Source organism: Pongo pygmaeus, chromosome 2 (assembly GCF_028885625.2).
Source record: "Pongo pygmaeus isolate AG05252 chromosome 2, NHGRI_mPonPyg2-v2.0_pri, whole genome shotgun sequence".
Classification (NCBI taxonomy): domain Eukaryota; kingdom Metazoa; phylum Chordata; class Mammalia; order Primates; family Hominidae; genus Pongo; species Pongo pygmaeus.
In genome coordinates, this window is record NC_085930.1 from 161,162,206 (window position 1) to 161,186,296 (window position 24,091).

At 35.5% G+C, this 24,091-nt stretch overlaps 1 protein-coding gene across 48 annotated transcripts in view; it reads left to right on the forward strand.

Moving 5' to 3' along the window:
- Positions 1–24,091, forward strand: part of MBNL1 (muscleblind like splicing regulator 1) — a 219,003-nt gene that overhangs the window by 28,873 nt on the left and 166,039 nt on the right. For 4 of the 48 annotated variants that reach the window (XM_054483047.2, XM_063662357.1, XM_054483050.2 and 1 more), the window contains exon 1: positions 23,558–23,975. The exons of 40 other annotated variants lie outside the window; for them this stretch is intronic. The gene's annotated coding sequence lies outside the window, so the exon portion shown is untranslated. Of the gene's footprint in view, positions 1–23,503; positions 23,976–24,091 lie in introns of those variants that run through there. 4 more of the 48 variants (XM_054483060.2, XM_054483053.2, XM_054483045.2 and 1 more) reach the window with 4 other exon arrangements.

Below are 24,091 nucleotides of genomic sequence, written 5' to 3' on the forward strand. Positions count from 1 at the left end.
ATTAGAATTTACAGCCCATTTTCAGCTTATTGTATCCAAAAATTTCAATCTTATATCCAGTAATTTATCAGCATTTGTTGATGACAGTAAAAGTGACACATTAGCATTTTATTTGTTTTTGTGTTGTTTAATTAGAACAGTGACATTTTAGCACTCTTTGTGGATGGATAACTCTTCTAGTAGAAAGAAAGCAGGAGGGTGGTCAAGCTAAGTGACAGATACAAAGAGTTGGAGGACATAGGGCTTTCTGTGGGTAAGAAATTGATGAGAAAAGCTTTATGCCACTGACTAGGCTTGCAATTCAGTATTCCCCTATCAAAGGCCCCCTTACTGATGTTTCTGTTTACTAGATTTTGTTGTCAAGATGCCAGGTTCTGAAGAGATACACCACGAGTTCTTATAAACACTATATCTAAATTTGGTTTGAAAGTCTAATGTTTGGCCGTGTGCGGTGGCTCACACCTGTAATCCCAGCACTTTGGGAGGCCGAGGTGGGTGGATCACGAGGTCAGGAGATCGAGGCCGTCTTGGCCAACATGGTGAAACCCCGTCTCTACTAAAATACAAAAAATTAGACGGGTGTGGTGGCGCATGCCTGTAATCCCAGCTACTTGGGAGCTGAGGCAGGGGAATTGCTTGAACTCAGGAGGCAGAGGTTGCAGTGAGCTGAGATCATGCCACTGCACTCCGGTCTGGCAACAGAGCAAGACTGTCTCAAAAAAAAAAAAAAAAAAAAAAGTCTAATGTTTATACCAGGCAGGTAGAAAAACAAAAACGGACCTCATTAGAGGATACATGAGGTTTCTAAAAGTGGAACTCCTTTGTAAATGTAGGAAGTGGTATCAATATTATTATTATTTTAATATACTTATTTTGAAGTAACTAAGTTTTTTTGTTTATTTCTTGAAAGAAACAATAGATTTGGGGAAAAACCATTTGCTCTTTTCATGCCCTAGTTTCTAAATCTGTGACATTATAAAGGTAGAAATATTTATGAAAATAGTAGAAGTTGCCACTTGCTGTATACTTTTAAATAAGGTGTCTCATTTAATCTTTTTTACTGTAAAGTAGCTCTAAAGTAGTCCTTATGACTTTTACCTTAAAGATCATGACTAGAACAATTTTTTCATTTGCAGAGATATGAGGCTTGTGTTATTTTTATTATTCCAATGTTCATGTTTTTAACCAATTTTTCTTGTCTTGCCTCCACTGATTATATGTAAAGAAGAGTGATGAGAATATAGCTGTAACAATGATTACTAACATCTTTGAATACTTTCTATGTGCTAAGCTAAGGTTTATAATTAATTCATTTATTCCTCAGAACAACCCTATGGTATAGGTACTATTAATATCCTGATTTTACAGATAGGGGAACTGAGGCACAGACAAGTCCAATTAATTGTGCAAAGGTACTTAATTAATAAGTAGCACAATAAGGAGTTGAACCAAGGTAGCCCAGTTTTAGAATCCATGCTCCTATGTAAAAGAATAAAAACAGATTTTAAAAATACTTATTTTGGATGCCGATAGGAGCTTGAGAACGTAAACGTTTGGAATACTTTAAAAGACTTGTACTTTCTACAGCATTTGAAGAGACTCCAGAAGAATGGGCAGAAAGTAAGAGGATAGAGAGAAAAGGCCTGGGGTGAGGGATGGGAAGCATTAATAGGATAGGAAGAAATGAGGAATCAGGTGTTCAAGGGAGATTGGTGCTACACTTTTGAGGTCATTGATGACCAGGTAGTAAGTTTAATAATATGTAGTGTGGAACATAAACAGACACTTGGTGTTTAGGGTAGTAACCTTACAGGAGTTGTGTTTCGGTGACATTTTATAGGGGAAGTATAGGACACATATAGAATGAAGTAGACATTGTGGTTATACAGAACAGAGATGAGGGACTAGATGAGGGGCGTGGCCCTAGAATGAAAAGGAGGACATGTATGCTGAGAGAAATGTGATAAGGTTAGGCTGCATAGGATGTACCAGCTGACTGGATGTGGATATTAAAGGCAATGGGGGTATTAACAATTATTTTTAAAATACAGCAAGAATTTAAAAAACTTTTAATCAATCAAAAATTCCTTATTTAAGAATTATATAAAATATCAGTAAGTGAAAAACATTTAAAATTGTATTTTATCAGGGATTATAACTTAAGTAGAAGATACATGTTAATTTCTTAAAACATTTCATTTCTGTGCCAAGCTCTTTTAAAGCACTGGATGGTGATCTAAAGGTCACCAAATTCTTTGTCCCAAATTGGTAATTTTAAAGTAAACATAATTTCAGCGTTAGGTGTATTTTGTTATTTGCTGAGAAATGTCTCAATGTCAACCAGGCAGTTCTCCTCTCTTATTAAAGTTCATGCTCAGAATGCCTGTGTAACCTATCCTTAGTGATAAACAAGGTGGCAGATAGATACATGATAAAACAAGTTTGCAATGTGCTCAATGTGGCTGACATTTATACTTCTCAGACCTTGCTATTTTAGGGAAGGTATCAGTATAACCAGGGCATTCTTTTTCCTGGAACTAAACATCCTTAATAATCAGTCACTATTATAAACAGAATGATTTACATACAGGAATCAATAAACAGTTGCATTTGGTTAATGGTTATCTGGAGTAGGAGGATAGTTATATTTCAAATAGAGTAGAAAGCTTTATTGGAATACTTACATGTCTTTTTAGTTTGAGGACCTTACAAGCTTTTTACAAATAAATGGTTTAAAATAGTTTAAACAGAAAATGTCAGAACATTGATCGATTATGTTTTATTTAATATACAGAGAAAAATTCCCGTGAAATCAAGACAGTTTTCAAGAAAAATATTCTATTTATAAATATTTACAACTTATTAGTTATTTAGATTGCCTGTGTCCATAAAAATAATACAGAAATTATTCCATTTATGTCTTTAAATATAGCATGTTTCTATAAACTAGAGAATAATGTTGACAGTATTTTATTTTGCCTTTGTTAGTATTATGTGAAAGTCACACTTATTAATTACATGCCTTTTTCTATTATTAGACTTTTTTTTCCTATCTAGTTTTTGCCTTGTGCTGTATAGTATGGTGAAAATCTATTTAGCTATGTCATTAAGATAATGCTTAGAAAATGCAATTTTTAAGTAACTAAGATTAAGTAGTATTGGACATTCTTTGCCTTCTTTATTGTTCTGTCATTGGGCTAATTTTAACTAGACAAATTTATTCCAAAATATTTTGAGCCATTATTGGAACTTCACTGCTGTAACATTCAGGAAAAACTGCATTGTCTACCTAGTGGCATTCAGATAAGGCGTTTGGTCTTAGGTACCTCTTTCAGAAGACTTTTAAGAGATTTGATAAACATAGCAAAATTGAACTACGGAGGATACAAGAAAATCTTTGATCCAGGAGTAGTCTCTCTGAAGCATTGCATGACCTTTCCAAAAAATAATTTGAGAAGTGCCTAACAATAGAAAAATATATATTTTTTCCTTCAATAGGAAAGACTTTAGAAAAAATATACTCAAGTAGAATTCTGCATAATGCTTTCTGGGGGACCACATTTGCTGAAAATTGCCTATGGGAAATCACTTTCTCAGAGCGATATAGTTTTGAGGACTGAGATTTTTTTAAAAGTAAATATTTTATTGGGAGCAATTAATTTAGGAAGAATAGTATTATGCCTATTCCTCTGTAGTTGATTAAAGTTTACTAAGTGCTGAGGTCTTTTCCCTTAAAACATTACTTTGTCATGTTAACAATCAGGTCATAGAGGAATCAGTTCATCTTTTGTGTTTTGCTAAATAATCAGTTAACAAACATATTCTGAGCATGTTTAAAGTCAAAGGATTGTAGTAGGTCACAAGAGGGGGATCGAAAGTATAATTACATAGTGTCTTTCCTTCTTTGACATATAATTGAGTTGAGGAGAAAGACAAGACTTAACAATGCAAGGCACTATACAAGTTAGTACCAAAGGAGGAAACTGAAAGAGGGAAGGAAATTCAAAGAAGGAAGTTTTTGTGGAACTGAATGGCCAGGGAATGCTGTGGGGAAGAGGGGGCATCTGTCATAGGCCCAAAGATTAAGCACTCTTTTCGGAATATGGAGTGACATAGTAAGAATAAGGTGAAAGTAATGATGAAAGCTACCATATTTGAGCAGCGTCTTTTCTATGTGAGGCCTTGCCAGCTTATGTTGTTTTTGGAAAAACATTGAGTGAAGATAGACAACCTGGTAGTGATAGTAGACAGTGAATGAATTGGGCTTGTGAGTCAGGAATCATCATCCTCTTAGAGGACACAGACTTAGAGAAATTATCTTATTTGCCGAAATCCACATAGCTGGTGATCAGCTGAACTGAACAGAAGCCAGGTCTTTGAATACTTCAAAACCAGCATTCCCCAACCCCATCCCTCCCCATCCCATGATTCTGTTGGGAATGAGTGTGGCACGTTTATGACATAGTAATTTTAAAACTTCACCCATACAACAACTGACATAAGTCAGGAAGATAGAAATTTTATTTAAAAGGCTGTCAAATGTATTTTCATCTTTTTGCTTTGATGATGGGTTACGAATGGCGTATAGTTTGACAAATGCTTATACTCTGTTTCTTGGATTTGTAAAAACAAAAATAAAACAAACTAGGCCCCCCCATCTTCAGTAGATATGGTATGGAGTTGCAGTATCATGATGTTATAACAGTGCATTTGGCAGTAGGTAGACCCATTTGGGATTCCCTCAGAGGAAGCTTGTGAAGTTTGAAGACAATGTACTTTCTCACCAATAATATGAGGCTATAACATTTTCACCAAGAAATGATAGGGGCAAAAGTTTATAGATCATGGTTGTTTGATTGTAAAGTTACATCATCTAATTTATACATCAGACTCTGCTCTCTGTAACTTTACATGTGATGTAGCCTGTGACTTTAAAAGATAAGCTGTTAATTGTAGAGTTGTGCTGTTGGAGACCTGTCACTTTGCTAACAAATTCCTCTCTTCATAGAGCTATTTAGAACGTATAGCAAATGAAATTATGTGATTATGTGTTTTTAGAGAAAAATTTATTTATATAAAATGAAAGTCTTTGCTTTTGGCTGCAAAAGAAAGCATCCTTATTTAGCAAATATTTAGTGCAGTGCCAGTGCGCTACGTATCATGCTATACCCTTTGGCGGAAAAAGAGATAAGATGTGCCTGTTCTCAAAGTAATTTCCAGTATAGTGATAGAAATATTCACAAATAATGGACGGGCAAAACAAAGTGGGCACAAAGAAGCCAAGAATAGGCTGTTTGTGGGCAGAGTGTGGAATTTGCCTAAAACCATTCGGCAGACAGGTTAACTCTTTAGATACTTTGTATATATTGGAGAAGAGACAAAATCAACTCATAATTTATTAAAATGATGTGATTCGATATGTAAACCACTTAGTTTTTCTGTTCAAGTATTTGGTAAATAAGTGTGATGCCAGCATAGTATCATCCTGGACTAGACAGAAGAAATTAATTTATTTCTGATGCTGGCAGTTTTGGAGAAAGGTAGGCACATACAGTTCATCTGAATCTTCCTCATGCTAAATTCCTGATTGGAAGCAGGTTAAAACACTCAGGATTGGTAACCAAGTTTCAGTGCCTACAACGTTTATGTTAACAGAAAAAAAAAATCAGAGAGAGGTGAGTTGTATTTAACTTTAATGACAGAGAATTTTAAATATGCACATGATTCTCTTTTTCCTCCAGCTTTTCTTTCTGCACAGGAAATAAAGCTGTATTTTGTAGGCTAGCTTCCAGACTTTGAAATGGTGAAAGTGCAACTGTGCATATTCTTCTATAAGACCCCATTCAGCTGTGACTTGTTTGTTCCTTGTTTCCAAGATTTAATCTGCATTCTAGGTTAGAAAATTCAGGATTTTATTGCTTATTATTATTCATTTTTAATCATAAATATTTGTTTAAAGCCCATTACATATAAAGTTTTACTATAAGATTTTAATTGAAATTTTTAAGACAAATTAAGAATATGATTTCTGATTTTCTGAAGTTTATGTCCTACAGAAAAAGGCCCATTCATAAGTGAAATAATAAAAGCAAAACAACAAAAGACTCGAGCTTTAGCCATTCTAATAATTATTAAAATAGCTACTTTCTTCGTAGGAACTTATTATTTTACATGTGTGATCACATAGCTCTTACACAATTCTGTGTGATTTAGGCATTGCTATCTTCCAGGCTCCCAAGTGAGAAGATTGAGGCTTGGAAAGATTAAGGTTAGGGGATTTGCTCAAGGGTCATATGGTAAGGTACTGTGAGAGCTGGGATCTCAACCCAGGAGTTTTGCTGTTTTTCTGCTTGTTGATTTCCATCAGTATGGTATGAATTAGGCACACAAATACTCATTGCCTGTAGATTTGAGACCTACTCCAAGTTAATTCTGGAAAGACTCAGTGAAGAAGATAAGATGTGGAAGAGGTTTTTTTTTAAGCATTGTGGTCATAAAAGAGCAGACTATGCAATGGACTTTGAAGTTTCACTAGCTTTGAAAGGAGGGATATCTCAAATAGCCTAATCTGCCTGTGTGGTTTGCTCAGTATTAGTTCTACTCACACCTAATACCCTCTGCCCCAGCACTCGCCAAGATCAGCAAAATCTACTTTTAGACTCAAAATCATTACCACCTGTGAAGTTTCTGATGTCGCTTCTGAGTGACATAGCACTCTGTCAATTGCTCTGTTGGATGGCTTTGCTGAATGGCACCTTTTAAGAAGTGCCTTCGGCCCCAAAAGAGTTTCAAATGCTCTTGTAATCTATTCAGCTGCATTATTGAAGATATTAGGGTAATTCAATTCATTTTTTTATCACTAAAACATAAAAATCTGTTGCCAACATTAAAATAGAGAAACATATCATTGAAAATTTAATAGCTCTACATTCACTCAGAGATTTCCGATAAACTTTTCTCACTTCCCCTCAAATCCCTAGTAATTAGAGCATGTCCGTGTGTGTGTGTGTGCATGTTTTTGTGTCATATCCCTATGTGTCTATATATATATTCCATAAATGATTGTGAAGTAGTACACAAGTTGTAGCTAAAAATGAAATAGAATAAATGTATGAAGCTAAGGGATCCATTCTCCAACTAATGAGTTAGTTGACAGATTTGCTTTGAAATATTGATATCATTTTGTGGTTCCCTATATTGAATACAAGTGTGGGCTTGTGAAAATACAGTATCCACAGACCCTAAGTAGAAACAAAATAAAGGTATTCTAATATACCTATGCAAATTTAAAGTTTTAACTTATTCATATAACAGTTTTCAGCTTGTCAGTGACCTGATATCAATGGATTTGAAAGTGATTTTACCTTTAAGTACCAAGAATTCTTAGGGATACGTGTGTGTGTGTGTGTATTCAGATTAAAGCTTCCATGCTAATATACTAATTTTTTGGCAAGAAAATTAAGCACCTATATTTCAGTTTAATAGTACTATGGTAAATGAAATATATTAAACATGCAGATTCTGTTACATTCACCTAATATTAATTTGAATTTTTAATATTCTAGGCACTGTGCTAGATATTGAATACATAATGGTAAGCATAAACAGATAGTAAACAGTTATAAAATTTAGACGTCTCTCAATTTTTCAAATTGGCCACTGCAGAAATAGTGACATTTTATTAGGTTTTGTTGCCACAAGATTTTCAATAATTAAAAAAAATTATTTATGGATGCCAGTAAATATTTATTTTACAGCACCTACCAATGTTAGGTTTACTATGCATGAAGGAAGGATTTTATTTTCATGTAAAGAAAAATGCCATTTTATGTTTAGAATCAATGCTTTACAATTAAACAAGAGAAATAGCATCACAAAATAATACGGGAAGAGAAAACTCATTTTGAGCAGCAGCAAAATATTGTGAGTTTAAAAGGTCAGGCCAGTACAGGAGGCTCCAGTTTTGCCACTCACTATGCAGAATGCTGTGACAGCCAGGGCTGATACAGCTGAAAATATCTGCAGCTTTGGAAGCCTTGTAAGTTTCAGAAGGTCATTTTGGCATCATGATAGGAGCACAGATTCACATGGAAGGTCAAACTGGACAGCCAGGCAGGAAGATAGGTTGCTGAACCCAGTGCTTGTAGACTTTAGAGCAATCACCAGCTGCAGTAACTGAGTTTTTTAATTCAATGTAGCCATCTTTCATTGTAATATTTGTTGGGGAATGAGCTTTGCTTGGTGGGGAAATTATAAGTTACCTTTTCTCTTCTGAAACCTAAGTGTTGCATCTACAACTTTCCCTGGTACCAAGACAAACGTTACTTTAATTTTATTTACGTGTGATATATACCCCATCAAGCTTACAAAAGTAAAGTGCACATCAGATAGGACTGTTGTTGTTGTTGTTGTTGTTTTTAATCAATTAGAAGGCAAAGAAATGAAACAAGTACTTGAGATGAAATTGAGCACTAAATTTATCTCTCAGCTTCCTGGCAACTGAAGCAGAAGCTTTAGGAAGTAAAAAAGTGTCCTGAGTTTATTTAATAAGATTTCTTCAGATCCCATATACTGTCTTATTCTTAGCTCTTTTGGTGTTTAGTTAAATATTCTGACTCTGCCCTTGGGTGAAGTCTTGAATGGGTGAATTCCAATTACTTAAAAGGTGAAGGCTGAATTCTTTAGCCTGCCTTTAAGGCCCTTACTGATTCAGCTTCAGCCCAAAGTTCCAGGGTCATCTTCTGCCAGCCCCATTACATACAGGTGTTTCATACAGACCAGTTCTTCCAGTGTTCATATGCAGTGCTTTCCCACATCCCTGCCATTACCGTCTGGATTTCTACAGTCTGGATTTCTACTCCTTTTTGTCTCTAACCAAATGAAACTTGTCCTTCCAGACCAACCTTACATTTCTTATCCCTTTTGAAACTACCCCTGACCTCTCTCTTTAACTTAACAAGCTTTCTTGTTACCTCTACTGTGTACTTCTCGCTTTCTTTTTTATATATAGTTATTTGTGTGTTAGTTTTATACCTTTAATTAAGCATCAAATTCTTAAAGGCTGGATCCAAGTATTCTTGCTATGTCTAGGCTACATATAAAAGGTGGTCAATACACAGTTAATATAATCAATACACATAATTTGTGTGTATTATATATTGTTAATGAATATATTTATTCATTTAATAAAGTTACTGTTGAATGTATTTGAATTTCTTGAAGGAAAACATTTCTTTTCCTAGGATAGTAGGGAACAAAGAAAGAAAACCTAAAAAAAGAAGCACATTTAGAGAAACACACTCCTGTAATTTTTCTCAAAGGAAATATTTTGAGGCAGCAGAACCAAGATTGTAATTTTTTTAATTGTTTTGACTTTGGGTTTTCTTTTTATAAGTCAACTTAATATATGTGATTTCTCTGTGCCAAAAAGTAACCAGTATTAGTAGAGAACAGCTTTGGTACATGTAAAAGAAAAAAATCATTTATGCCATTTCAGACCCTCAGTGCTCTCTGACAGATTTTTAATGGTTTTATCAGCTGTTAATTAGGTTGGTGCAAAAGTAATTGCGGTTTTAAAAAAGATTGCAAAAACTGAAATTACCTTTGCACCACCCTAATAAAAAATTGGCCTGACTATATGCCTTTGAAATGTTTCAGACAGTATTCTGTCTCCTTCACTGCTCTTCAAATACTGTTTTAGTAGTTTATCTAGATCAGTCTTACTGTATGCATAGTCAGCATACATCAGTTTTATACTTTTAAAGCAGCATTGCATTTTACCTACGTGGAAGTTTTCTGCGGACATATTTTAAGCTTCTCTAAGAAAAGCTCTGAAGAAAATGCAGGCTCCTGTTGCTCGGAGGGCTGATGAATAAATTTAAAAAAATCATGCTCAAAGACCACTTCCTTGACAATTAATCTTTCAAAATCAGCTGAGTATTTAGAACTTCATAATCTATTCAAAATTGATTAACAATCTTAATTGAGAAGACATTTGTATCTGAAGTGTAGAATTTTCTTGTCTCCAGGTATACATTATTAATGTTTAGTGTCTACCCCATGGACATAAAAGAGCAATAGCATCCGTTCTCAGCTCTGTAAAAGAGACCATCTTATCTTCTCTAGAATCAATATTCAGGGGTTTCTCTTTCACTTACACATACCTCGCTCTGAGCTAACCACAAGCAATGCAGTAGTGGTACCTCCAATAAATCCCACTCACCCCCTGTCTCTCTCCCTTCTTTTGGCTTCTGTTGTATATATTAGTAGTCATTGTCATTTCTACCAAGTTTGGTATTAAATTGCTAGCATGTATCGTGAATGAAGTTTTACATTTGGAATCAGAAGAGCTGATTTGGAGTTCTGGTTCTTCCATTTATTTAGCGTAGGGATTTTAATGGGTCAGTCACTTAACCATGCAAGCCTCAATTTATTTGTTCACAAATGAGCAAAATAATATAACCAACCATCCCTTAGAGTTGTGAGGAACAAATAGTAATTAGGATGAAAATAAATTGTATGTCAACATATAAAATATTATTTGCTATTTTTGAATAATAGAATGTATAAGTTGTTGGGGGGAAAGTAAATTTCTGTACTTGGCTTCTTCAGTGGAAACTTTTTTTTTCAATTTTTTTTTTTTTTTGAGACAGGGTCTCCCTCTGTTGCCCAGGCTGGAGTGCAGTGGCATGATCTCACCTTACTGCAGCCTCCCAGGCTCAAACAATCCTCCTGCCTCAGCCTCCCAAGTAGCTGGTACTGCAGGCATGCACCACCATGCCTGGCTAATTTTTGTATTTTCTGTAGAGACGGAGGTCTCACTGTGTTGTTCAGGCTGGTCTCAAACTCTTGGGCTCAAGCAGTATTCCCGCCTTGGTCTCTCAAAGTGCTGCGATTATAGGTATGAGCCACTGTGTCCATCCTGAAACATTTTTTTTTTTAAATTAAAGAACCAAATGAACACCTTGCAGATTTTATGTATAAGCCAGAAAGAAAGCTCAGTACATGTATAGAATGTAGCACAAGCCAACTTTTCAAAACTTAATCTTTTTAAGGGGCATTATGTAATGAAGGAGCATACATTTTTAGTTTTATCCAGGATAAAAGTGGCTCTTTTTCCCCCTATTAACTTTAACACAGAGGTTTTACTTTAATTTAAATTCCAAGGACTAGGTTTTTGTTGTATATGAAGAAAACAATTTGACTAAATCCAATGTAAATGTTTTTCCTTATTCTTTGGGGGCACACACATACACACATTAATCCTTATTTTATATTTTATTTATAATATAAATAATTATATTTTATTTATAATATAAATATTTAATTATATTTTATAGGTTGAATAGGTTCCTTGTTTATCTTTTTTGCAAAATAATTTTATTGTTATAAATTGTTCTTATTATAAGCAATAAATAAGGAACCTAAATATCACAATCTGTAAAGCATTTTATTTGTGTGTGATTTTATATGACAGTTCATTAGACATTAGATAGGGAAAGTATGGAAAGTTTTGAGATTGCTACATGATTGCTCTTTTAATTTGTCCAATGTATTCCTTTAAATGTTGTCAGGGATTTTTTTTACCAGTGAAGTAGCTTTTGCATGCTAAGTTGTAGTGAACTGCTGGGCAGAACTAAAACATAAATGGTTTGAGGCATGATTAATAGTTGTATATGGTGGCCGGGCGTGGTGGCTCACGCCTGTAATCCCAGCACTTTGGGAGGCCGAGGCGGGTGGATCACGAGGTCAGGAGATTGAGACCATCCTGGCTAACATGGTGAAACCGCGTCTCTACTGAAAATACAAAAAGTAACCAGGTGTGGTGGCGGGCACCTGTAGTCCCAGCTACTCTGGAGGCTGAGGCAGGAGAATGGCATGAACCCAGGTGCAGTGAGCCGAGATCGCAGCACTGCACTTCCAGCGTGGGCAACAGTGTGAGACTCCGTCTCAAAAAAAAAAAAGGTTGTATATGGTGTAGTATCTTAGAGTGATGTGCAGTGGCATGCATGATTTAAAATAATATTAATAATCATAACAGAGCTTTTTTGTAACATTTTATAAGGATACTAGCTTGCTGAAGTAGTCGATAGAATATAATCAAAGATCGTGTCACCAAATCTTTAAAACAGGCCATTTTATCAGAGAAGATACTCTGGTTTCTTAGGTAAAGTTACAGGGTAGAAACACAGTAAGCAATCTCTGGTAAGAGTAATATTTTAGCCTTGATTGATTATGGTTGCCAAAATTTAATGGAATTAAAAATAACCTGGGAAAACATAGATTCCTGGTTTCTATCCTCAGTAGGTCTAGGGTAGGTCCCAGGAACAGTATATATTTTTAACAGTTACCCACAAGTGACTGATTCAGATAATCCAATAATCTTTCTGGAGCATCAGTATCCCAGAGAAACAAATGTTGCTGTTAATAAACAATTTGCAGTTATTTCAGTTTATTAGCTAGCTACGATTGCATTCTGATTTGCTGTGGAAAGCTGGTCATTACTTTTTAAGAGCATATGATGCTGATGGAAACATGTAGAGTTTTAATCGCTGTCTCATTAAAAGGATGTAGTTTATTCTTTGTGTTTCCTTATTTGTTACAGCTTTTCCAGACTGCACAGAACCTTATGTGCAATTAAAATAATTAAGAAAAAGGTATTGTTTTCTATTTAGCAAAGGAACTAAATCTCATGCTCCCTTATAGTTTCTGTTCAATATGCATTCTCTTTTGAAAGTACAAATTTGTAATAACAAAAGTTTTGATCTCGTCTCCCAAGAAGCCTAACTTTATTTATACTCTGACAACACGGTAAAATCACATTGTCAAAATAAAAGCATTGGAAATGCTCACATTCTGCCAACCAACCATATTTGAAGTCTTTTAAAAATTCACTTTCAGGTACTTTATTCTGTAGTCTGTTACTTAATAACTAAGAAAGAGAGTTTGAGGAGGACAAAGTGAGGGCGGAATGTTTTTATTTTCCAAGAGGACATACATGCAAAGGCATAATCATACAAGAGTATATACCTATCTTGGTTATTTTAATTAGAAGTGCATGCTGCTTCAGGGAGACTCCCCACTCCTGACTCAGGAATGACTACAAGTGGAACCCCAGCCTCAGGGAAAATTACTACATGGGAAAATATGCTTGGGCCTACATGAGTTTTCCAGAGTTCTCTTGTGCCTTAGCTAGTTTGATAATGCTTTGCATTATGTGTAGCAGTTGTCAGAAACTATTTCCTTTAATCAGGTAGCATCTAAAAAAGGAAGGGGTAGCAGATATTTTCTGACATCTGTAGATATAATGTATTAAAAAAAGCATTCCCTTACTCTTACGACATAGTGTTGTCAGAGATTTCCCAAGTACAACATGCCCTGCAGATTCTTAAAACTACACATTTTCTTTTTGTTAATAAGAAAATAACAGTAAAATATTTATTGTCTGTTTTGATACTCTGTCAACCCAAACATTTATTCCAAATTCCAGCCTCTGTTTCTTTGTAAATAATTACAAAATGCAAATACTATGGTTGTTTTAGGAATGAAATGCTATGTTTTGATGCAACAGGAGTTGAAAAACTGATTTTACAAATGTTTCCATTGATTAGCTGCTATATGAGGGCTAGCAGTTGAAAATATTTTGGAAAAATACAAAAACAGGCTTTCATTTCTATTTATAGAAAAACAGACATACTTTTTTTGCATGTTCCCACAAGAGAAATTTACAGTGTAGATAAAGTACAGCCTAGGCTTAACAAATATAGAAAAATATGTTATTGACTCTTGGTGGGAAGTACATATTGGTAAAGGTTTCCTTACAGTTTTTTATTCTAGTTCAAAGTTAATACATATATGAATACACTTCATGTTCTAAGGATTTATATTATTAAAATCACTCAAATATAAGCATAGCTTTTTATATGCAATTTCAGCATTGATTAAAAGAGTGAAAAATGGGCATTAACTTAGTTGACTACTGATAACAAAATGGACATATAGTGGAGTAATATATAATAGTTAAAAAGTAATTACATTGATCTGTTTCTATTGACATAGAAAGATCATTAATATATATTTTATATTGTAGAATATTAACATAATTTGTTGTTTAATCTCTGGACCTAGTTAAGTATGTGAATTATGTGAAACCTTTTTCAAAGGATATTTAAGTTACATTGAAGTGAAAATAGGAGTTGTCAATGCATGTCTTTGTTTTGTGGTGTATTTTAGTCTTTTAAACCAGGGAGAAACAACTGGGTCTTGAGTCACTGTTAGTCAGTGAAAACATTATTCTTGTTTGTGAGCATGTGTGAATTTGTTATTTTTTTTGAAAAAAAGTCAAGTTAAATTGATATATCTTGTTATGAAGAATATATTATTATGAGGAATATATTAACATTGGTATATTTTTTAAAAGTATGTTTGAGATTATTCATTAAAAAGTAATCCTTAAGGTCAGTTGTATAAGCCAATAGAAATATCCATAGGATTGTAATGTTAAACTGTGTAGCACTATGTGGCTTCAGTATTTGTAAGTTTGGAATAAGAAATATGTTAGTGAAATAATAGGGACTTTTACTGATTATATGGAATGGAGGAAATATTTGTGTATTATGTTGTGTCATGAGAAGTTCACTAATTTGTTTTTTTAGGATACATTCGAGCAATTCCATATTCATTCGTAATTGGTTTTAGTCATTGTATTCTGAAGAATAATTATTTTAGATATTTTTATTTAATTATAGGCATAGATTTTTCTATACTTTTTTTCATAATGATTAATAAATCACATATTTTGGGCCATATTCAATATAAATAAGCTAATACAATTTTCCTGATTGAGGTTATCACGCCAGGTTTAAAATCAGACATTTGGAAATTCAAATTCTATCTGTTAAGATAAAGCTTCTGTGGTCAGATTTAGTGGGTAGTATTGAGGGCAATTATCACATTGAAGTTTTAGAAATTCTGAACAGTGTGGCGACTATTAAGTTTGATCCTAATGAGATATGCTTTATATTTTGGGCAGGTTTTTTAAAAATTATATCTGTCATTTTTTTCACATGTTGATTTTATAATTTATCCTACTTGAGTCTGCTAAAATAGGAAAAAAATATAGGTTAATTATAGAGAAGATCTTATAACTATTGGTTGTGAGAATGATTTCTGTGTGAGAGGGAAAGTCGGAATAGAGGGGCAAAGAGGTACAAAATGCAGCAAATTTCACCAGTGTATGAGGTGCTGTGGAAATATTTTCTTAGTTCTGTGATAAATTAACTTCATACTTATTTTTGTGTTGTGCAATAATGTCATTAGGGATGCACAGATGACTTTGCTACCATTATTTAAGCAGTGAGCATCATATTTTAAATGTTTTAGGCAGAGGTGCCACCAACCTCAGCAAGAAGCTTGGTGATGTTCAGAAGATATAGAGGTTAAATATGAAAACTATGATTTTGGCCCTTAGTTACTGTGTCAAATAAAATAATACTCATTTAAGTAAGCTTTAGAATCAAAGTCTATAATCAGGGCATTGTAACGGGAATAACAATATTACTGTGTATTGCATTTCATTTAGCGTTCACATTTTTGTTGTGTTAGTTCTACATTGACAGATTCGGGTTGGGTCACTGTACCATTCTTCCTGAAAATTGCTAAAATGATGAGATTTGATTTTTCTACCATTTAGCTCTTGAGCACATAACAGCATTTTAAATTTTGCTGCAGTCTGTGTTCTGATTCCCTATTTACTATTTTGAAATATTAAATGATATGGACAGATCAGATATGTCTACCTGAGGCTAACAAGATAATGTCTTTGTGTAATGTATAGGTAAATAAAACACTAATTAGGAGTAGTGCTTTCTCTTGTTGAACAATTAAGTAGCATTCACAGTTTTATCTCATTATACCTTCTTGTAGAAGGAAATGTTAAAATACTTCCTCTTTGAATAGCATCAGAAAAAATGCAGTGTTTCTTTTGCTGGAATTGAAGACTGGTTCTGTCAGAATTTCACAGATAATTATTTAAATATTTTAAATTTGCAAAGCCACATAAATCTGTTTCGAATATTCTGTGGCTCAAAATATCTTTCTTCAACTTCATAATCAAGGAGGTATTTAAATATGTTGCTATTTTAACTTCATCGCCTCATGTTCTCTTTCCAATGAGTGACGTTTGATGCTGGTTTCATTCACTTATAAAGGTGACATTCCCAATATACTAAACCATATAGCTTAAGCATTGTAATTTGTCGAAAATACAAACTAGTCTGATATACTAAGAAAAATATTCAGTCATACCACAAATATTAATTGTTTGCTTCCTCTGGGCCAGGCACTGTTTTGGTGATCTGTTTCTATTAATGGAGAACTAGTGTAACCACTGCCTTCTCTCATGGAGCTTACATTTTTGTGGCAAAGGCAAATGATAAGCAGATAGCGAGATAAGTGTGTAATATTACTCTGCTTTCTTCACAGTACTATGCAGTATTAGGTGGGGTTTTTTTGTTTGTTTTGTTTTTTTAGATGAGGTCTCACTCTGTTACCTAGGCTAGAGTGCAGTGGCTCAGTCATAGCTTACTGCAGTCTTGATCTCCTGGGCTCAAGCAGTACTCCCATTTCAGCCTCCCAAGTTGCTGGGACCACAAGCACATGCCATCATGTGTGGCTAATATTTTAAAATTTGTTTTCTGTAGAGATGGGGTCTCACTGTGTTGCTCAGGCTGGAAGTGTAATGTTATGTACTTCTCTCAAAACGAATCTGGACTGCTGTTGGGAGGAACAGAAGGTTGGGTGCTTTGGATGGTGGCCTGAAAATCTTCTAAGAAGATAACTTTGCAGTAGGGACTTGGACGAAGGCCTATTGGGGTATAGAGCTACTATGCAAAGTGCAGTGATTCATTGTGATAATTATCTTCTAGTGAGCTTAAACCTTTTACATTTTTAAAAATTTTGCCTGATACAGGAATTAATTCAAAATTCACTTTTAAATCATTGTCTGCATAGAAGCTTTATGTTCTGTTTTGTCCTAAATATAAATACTTAAGGATCAACAATCATTTTCTAATTTGAATGCAGTTTAGTTGCCTCTGGAATTCTAATCTTTGGCAGTAGTGTGTCACCTAACCAACACTCCTTCATTATCCTTCCTACAGTAGACCACTAGGTGATTTAGGGAACCAAACTGTTGAATGGATCAGAATTCTAAAAGACTGCTTCGACAGAGCTTAGATTACTTATTTGAGTTGTAAACACAATCTTCCTTTCTTGGCAGCAGCTAGTCTGAAATGTGGCAGACCAGCAGGCCACATTGGCAGTCTCTATGCCATTCCAGAGGATGTGTGATGGAAAGTTATCTTTTTCTTTGCAGTATTGCTAAAACTTAGTCATTACATATCTCCTTCATGATTTTTATTTATATATAGTCTGTTAGGTATATTTGTGTGTATATGTATATATTCTTTAAATCTTTTTTAAAAATTTACTTAATTAATCCTTTTTTTTTTTCAGACAGGGTCTCACTCTGTTGCCCAGGTTGGAGTGCAGTGGTGTGATCATGGCTTACTGCAGCCTTGACATCCCGTGCTCAAGCAGTCCTCCTGCCTCAGCCTCCTAAGTAACTGGGACTACAGGCATTTGTCACCCTGCCTGGCTAATTTTTGTACTTTTGTAGATATAGGGTCTTACTATGTTGTTCAGGCTGGTCTCGAACACCTAGCCTCAAGCAATCCTCCACTTAAGCCTCCCAAAGTATTGGATTACAGGCGTGAGCCACGGTGCCCGGCCCTTTAAATTTGTAAATTAAACTTTAATTTTTTCCTAAGTTATAATATTGATGTAATCACAGACCGGACACACTAGTTTTAGCATTCTAATCCATCTGTTAAAATTATGTTGTTTGTGCATCACCTGAAATTGCCATGGGTACTGCTGGTAGTGTGCTTACCCCTCACTGAGAAATACTTACCTCTGCTTTTTGCTATGTGGAGTTGAATAGTGCTGAAGGCTGCATTAACTCATTCAGATGACATTTTTTCCCATATAATGTATAACATCTTTGTTACTCTACTTAGCACCTTAGTGAATACAGAGATGGCTGTACAGCCTCCAGAAATGCTAAGTTGGTTGTTGGTATATGGAAATCTCTGTTAATATTTGGGACAAACCCTGGGAATAATTGTGTGAGCAAACTTAGTTTACTAAAGAACTGCATTGCTAATTATGGACTTGTTGACACCAGTGAGCCAGGGGAAGAAGTTGTGGTTTTGGGCAAGGGGTTCTTTCTTATCAACTCCAAACTTACAGGGTGAAGTTAGCCATCTCTTTCAGTTAGATTGAAACTATCTTAATAAACAAAAATCATAATAAAGGACCTCAAAAAATTACTTAGTTAACTTCCTCAATATATAACTTATACCAACATTAAAAGCATATTAAATTCTTCAAAATTACCAGCTAACTACTCTGGGATGTAACTGGACTGATTGCCTATATTTGCTTTAGAAGAACTTTTGCAATGATTAGTAAACATATGTGAGCAAGAAATTTAACCTTGCTCATAGAGGCCATCCAGTTCTCCAAAAGAGAATTTCATTTTCATACCTTGTAAGCATCTCTTTATCTTCTATAGCAGTAGGTATGTGACTTTTAAATAGGCATTCATATGAAGCCATATATATATATATATGTAATTTTTAAGAATAATTGTTGAAAGAATAAGAATAATTTCATTCTTCTTTATCCTTTTCTCAGTTTTTATTATCTCTGTCATTTCAAATTTTCATTTCTTTCCTTTTTATTTTCTCCCTTGTATTTATCTTAAAGTAGAATATATACATGATTTCTGATATCATTCAAAAAGAAATTGGTTCTTGTGGCAGAATATTAGTGTTGTAGATGATGTCAGATAAAGCAAGAAACTATAGCATTTGGAATGTGATCAGTAGGTTAAAGAGGGACTGCTGTTAGCTATTATTCAGATTTTTAAGTTTGATTCTTTTTTTTTTTTTTTTTTTTTTTTGAGGCGGAGTCTCGCTCTGTCACCCAGGCTGGAGTGCAGTTGCGTGATCTCAGCTCACTGCAAGCTCTGCCAGCCAGGTTCGCGCCATTCTCCTGCCTCAGCCTCCCGAGTAGCTGGGACTACAGGCACCCGCCACCACGCCCAGCTAATTTTTTGTATTTTTTAGTAGAGATGGGGTTTCACCGTGTTAGCCAGGGTGATCTTGATCTCCTGACCTCGTGATCTGCCTGCCTCAGCTTCCCAAAGTGCTGGGATTACAGGCGTGAGCCACCGTGCCCGGCCTTAAGTTTGATTCTTACAATATTTTTGTTGTTCAGAGAAGTTTATTATAATGTATTGAAATATAGGTCAGATATTTACCTCAGAAGCAATGTACCCATTAGTAGAAATCTTTCCTTTAATGATTATTTACAGACAAAATTTATTTTAGGCCAAATATGTTTGCAAGAATTCTCATAATCTGGACATTACCCACATATCTTTAAACATTATATCTATCTATAGAACCAAAACCCCATTACTTAGTTAATGTTTTGTGAATTCAATATTGATCCAAATTCTATAAAATCTTAATTTACCAAAAGAGATTTCTATTTTTTGAAATTCTTTTTTTAATATAGAGAAGGAATATAAAACAATAATCTGATATCAGCAGTTTAGTGAAATTGATCTATAGGATATAATTTGAGTTTGTTACCCACAGTGCCCTATATCAAGGGCAGGCACATACATTATCAGGTCCAGCTAGACTAATGCATAATGGCCAGTATCTGTTTTAATTGTTCAGTGTCTATGCCTGAACGAATTATTAATACTTTGATTATCATCCTTGTCTATGTCCTTTACAATTAAATGGTACAAATCTATGTTAATAATGCTTTCAATAGCACTTTTGAAGTAAATAGAATTTCTCTGCTACAGAAAATAAATAGAACACTGATTTGCAAACATTTTAGTAATCAAAGTATATTTTGTACTTGAGGGATTGTCTGTAACCTGGCAAAAAAGAAAAATAATCAACTCTAGAAATAAATTTTTAGTTGTATTTAGATATGACTACCAAGCAATGCAGATATTTCTTGGGGTACCAGTCTTCTTACCTGTATTGTCTGGATGCCATAGATCATGATTAAACAATCTATTTTGTCAGTGTTGGGACCACATCCTCCCATACATGTTTATTTCTGTAAGTATGAATGAAGTTTACTCATTTATCAAACATTTTAAAAAAAGATCTGTTATGTTCTAAGAACTGTGTGATGGGGGACACTGGACCTACACCCTGTTGTCAGGGCATATATAACATTGAGGGGGAGAGGTACGAAGAGATGCAAAGTACCAAAAACATTCTGAGATGGAATAATGTTTAGCATAGTTGACCCAGTCCTATAGAGAAGGTGATTTTTGAACAGCAATTTAAACAAGGAGAAGGAATTTGCCAAGTTGCAGGGGTGAAGAAGTGTGTGTCAAACCAAACAGGGAGTTAGCACGTAACAAGTCCCAGGAGCTCACACATGTCTTGGCACCTGCGAAGAACCCTCAGCAACTCCTCTCCAGGGGGGATACAAGAGGTACAGCACTGAGAGAAGCAACAAGATAAAATGTGTCAGTTTGTTAAAAGGGAAAGGTTCAAGAAAGAGGGAGTTGTAAATCATGTTACAGGTCAAGTAAAGGCAAGAACAAAACACATAGTCTTTGGACTTGGCTTTCCTGACAGCATTGATGACCTTTGCTGAGCAGTAAAGTAATGGGTGTGAAAGTCAGACTGATAAGAATTCAGAAGTGAATGGGAAAGGAAGAAGCAGAAAAACAGCATGGTAGATGACTCTTTAGATAGTTGCCTGGGAAGGATGGATTAAGTGCATTAGGAAGAGGAGGATGCTAGCCAGGGCAGGGTCCTCTTCCTCCTGCCATGTCACCGTCTGCATGTTGGAGTTTCTTCAGCACATTTGGAAGCTAAGAGAAGGAACTGCTGAAAGACAGGGCGTGCATGTATAGAGGAGGCAGAAAAAGAGCTAGGTCTTGAGAATGAATGAGTCAAGGTGGAGGCTTGTGGAAGCTTAATTGTGGGCAGGAGGAGGGAGAACTGGGAGACCAAGAAAGATACAGAAGGATAGGTTACAGACTCGTGGGTAGGAAGGTGAGAAAAAGTTCATGCTTAAGGGCTACTGTTAGGCTATGAAATATTCGTGACACATAATATTATTATCCACTGTTGCTAATGAACATGGAGAAAGAGTAATGAAGTTTTAGAAAAGCTGCTGTGTGCAATGAGATAGGTGTCCAAGGACAGGGCTAGATTGTGAGGCAGTGAAAGGGCCTACATGACCCTGGAACATAATAATTTATAGAGGCAATGATGGTGTGTGTGTGTGTGTGTGTGTGTGTGTGTGTGTTTTCAAATGTATGTTTCAGTGTTCATGTGTTGTATTCATATATGTGTTCGTGTGTGTGTTTGTATATTTTGTACCCTAGAGGTAATCCAAATCCTGATGCAGCAATTGATAATTTAATTTACCAATATTTTTGGAACTCCATCTATTTTGCATCACTATGCTAAGCCATGGGGTTATTGAGATGAATAATATATTTTTTCTGTCCTTAAAAACATATGGTCTAGTGGGTCAGATATATAAGGAAATAAAACACTGTATAGGGCATAGGTGCAGAGATAATTCAGAGAAGGCAGTACTAAGATATGGATGGATAGAGATGGGGATAATGACGTCTTGGTAGCTTTTTGGAGGAAGTGACATCTTAGCTGGCTTTAGAGGAAAAAAATAGTTACATGTGAGGCACTTGAAGATTCTGAAGAGAAGGAGTAAAGAAATTGTTGACGATGCAGGTGGTCCATTCTCAAGGCATGAAATCATTGAGTAATTCTTAATGCAGAACAAACTTTCAGGAAGATAGACACAGCTTACAGTTTATGACTGGACCTTTTTTTTTTTTTTTTTAAATAGAAACTAGCATTAAGACCTAGAAACTTTTTTGAAAACCAAAATATTTCTTGAACACTGGGGATGAGGTTTTTTTTTTTTTTTTTTTTTTTCTTCTTCTTCTTGATGGAGTCTCACACTTCCTTCCGGCCTGGAGTGCAGTGGCGCAATCTTGGCTCACTGCAACATCCACCTCCCAGGTTCTAAGTGATTCTCCTGCCTCAGCCTCCCAAGGAGCTGGGATTACAGGCGCCCGCCACCATGCCTGGCTAATTTTTTGTATTTTAGTATTTTTAGAGATGGGGTTTTGCCATGTTGACCAGGTTGGTCTTGAACACCTGACCTCGTGATCTGCCTGCCTCAGCCTCCCAAAGTGCTGGGATTACAGGTATGAGCCACTGTGCCCAGCCATGGGTTTTTTTTTTTTTTTTAGACAGAGTCTTGCTCTGTCACACAGGTTGGAGTGCAGTAGTGCAATCTCAGCTCACTGCAGCTTCCGCCTCCCGGGTTCAAGTGATTCTTCTGCCTCAGCCTCCTGAGTAGCTGGGATTATAGTTGCCACCACCATGCCTGGCTAATTTTTGTATTTTTAATAGAGATGGGGTTTCACCATGTTGGCCAGGCTGGTCTTGTACTCCTGACCTTGTGATCCACCCACCTCAGCCTCCCAAAGTGTGGGGATTACAGGCGTGATCCACCAAGCTTGATTGATTTTTTTAATCTCTATCAAAAGTTGTAGTCTTACTATAGTATTTTCCAAATAGTTTTGGAAAGTAGTTTTTTAAACGAAAATTAGTGTTAAAATGGCAATATTAATCTTAAACAATTTAAGTTCTAGATGTTCGTGTTTTTTAACATACGTATGTATTTATAGCCTATACTCTAATTTCCAAAAATTATAAATTTACCATATGCCAATAGAGCAGTTTTGGCTCATGAAGAAGTATCATCAAATACTAGTTATCATACTGTGTCATTGCCTCTTTAAAACGTGAAAATTTTACTTTTTAAAGCCTTGTTTTCCTCATTGGCAACATTCAAAAAAAAAAAAAAAGAAGAAGAAAAATCCTGATAGAGGAAGTAAGTTTTTAAAAGTAAAAATGCCCTGCTCTAAGAAGTAGTCTTGTGTTGCTGAGTTAACTGATCATCAGGCAAAAGGGGATCCCTCATCCCCCACCCTCCAGCTTTGTTTGGAATTGTACTTCTGAAGTGCATTACGCTGCTCAAATCAAATTGCTCACTTAATATTTAATGTTTCTGCGATGGAATCACTTTCTCCCTTGAGGTTGACTTCAGATTTACCAGACACACTGACAACACTGCACTCCTTATTTTCCCCACATGACCTCAGCTTCTGCTTTAAAAATGTACGAATAAAGGATGCTTTTGTTCATATCTTGCCTGCCTGTGATATATTGACAAAGTGTCTGCGGGCTCAATGGAATAGTTTTACAGTATGAGTGCTGTTTTCAGTGGAGGGGCAGGACTTGGGCTTTAGAAGGAAGTGAATTGGATAGGTCAGGAGAATGTACCATTTGTAAACACCCCTTTCCTTTTTTATTCACGTGTCAGGACAGCAGGAGCAGGCTGTTCAGTGCGTCCCTGCGCAGAGCCGGAGGGAAAGCAGCTTGGAAGTCAGCTGCAATTTTTAAACCTTGCTTTTTATTCCCCGGTAATGATCTTCAAGTGCTTAGACTTGTCTGAGAAGCTGTTTTGAAACTAACATGGTTTAGTCCACTAACTGCATGTTGGGTAAATTCAAAACCCACATGCTCGTCCTCTTGCAGTGGAATAAGTCACATCTGATGGACATTTTCTGTGCTTATAGCATAGTAATGAACGTCTGACAGGCGCGACCTTTCATAAGACAACCCACACTATTGGCTTTCTGCCCAGAATATTGCTGCAACACTATCTGTGATTGGTTATCTCTCTATCATGCGTTGCTTCACAAGGGGAAACGACCCCTTTTTTTAATAAATCTACGATGGCTGGCTGCAATATGCCTCACTGTAAGTATTTTGTGTGTGTATATGTGGGAGAGAGAGAGAGGCTGACTTGAATATTACTTAGTCTGGTATCACATGGCATGGTTGTGATACTGTAGGACATCAGTGAAGTGCTACTT